At 43.1% G+C, this 1,004-nt stretch overlaps 1 non-coding gene across 1 annotated transcript; it reads right to left on the bottom strand.

Moving 5' to 3' along the window:
• Positions 1-436: 436 nt before the first annotated feature.
• trnal-caa (transfer RNA leucine (anticodon CAA)) lies at positions 437-549 on the bottom strand. Its single transcript has 2 exons — positions 512-549; positions 437-482 (listed from the first exon to the last, which is right to left on the bottom strand). It is a non-coding gene; the product is annotated as a tRNA-Leu (tRNA).
• Between the last annotated feature and the right edge of the window lie 455 nt (positions 550-1,004).

The raw sequence follows: 1,004 nt of genomic DNA, 5'->3' as shown, positions 1-1,004 counted from the left end.
CGCCCGCGATAAAAGAAATTGCAGAATTGGTCTGTTCATGCTGCCTACAGGCTTTGAATTGCTGGCATTTTCTGCAAGCGTTCCTTTTTGAGGGTTCATGAAATTCCTCACATTTGAGCCAACACTAAAATATTTCATTCGGGGTCGCCTAATTCATAGTGCAAACCGAATCTACAGGGGAATGCTGTGGCACATGAAGCCGTTTGTTATTCTGTTGTGAGGTGTGAGGGGTGGAATGCAAATCGAGTTGGTGAATAGAAAATGAAACAGGAGTCACTTCTTGAGCTACGAATTCCAAAAAGTATGAAAACCTGTGCATTTTAACAGTGCAGAATACTTACAAATTGCACTGAGTTGCTTGCTTTCTTCTGCTGCTTTTATATTTCAGTCATTCACTGTAGCACTGGAACAATTCAAGAGAGCTAAAAGCAGAAGCTGTCAGGAGTGGGATTTGAACCCACGCCTCCATTTGGAGACCAGAACACCCAAGCCAGCTGGAAAGACACACGTCCTTGAGTCTGGCGCCTTAGACCACTCGGCCACCCTGACAAGCGAAAGCAAGTGGTGTGCTGAATGCACCAGTAGTTGACTAAACTGAGTTTCTTCCCTGAAATTATTTGCTTGCGAAGAGCCAAGTTGCCTTGAATGGATCTTGGAAATCAAATATACGGATGGATTGTTATTCGGTTGTGAGTTTTGAGGGGCGTATTATAAATTGAGTTGGTGAAAAGGCGCTTTTTGTTAGTCTGTCGGGAGGCTGCACAAGGTGTTTAGAGGGAGAACTTCTAAAAGGCAGGCTCTCTATGTTTAACATCAAGAAAGATTTTTTTTTTTCTCAATGGAAATGCTCTTTGGCGCTTTCAGCTTTACGTAGGGAACAACGTCTGCCGAGACCACTTTTGAGCCAGTGCAAATGGTAATGTGCCACCAAGTATATTTAATATTGGCTGTGGTAGCGAGCTGCTTTTGTTTGTGAAGCTTTTACTTCTTTAAGCTGAATCATC

This window comes from Lepisosteus platostomus, unplaced genomic scaffold (assembly GCF_059453375.1).
Source record: "Lepisosteus platostomus isolate fLepPlt1 unplaced genomic scaffold, fLepPlt1.hap1 Scaffold_112_H1, whole genome shotgun sequence".
NCBI classification, from domain to species: Eukaryota; Metazoa; Chordata; class Actinopteri; order Semionotiformes; family Lepisosteidae; genus Lepisosteus; species Lepisosteus platostomus.
The sequence above is the reverse complement of the archived record's forward strand: the minus strand, read 5'-3'. Positions and strand labels throughout refer to the sequence as shown.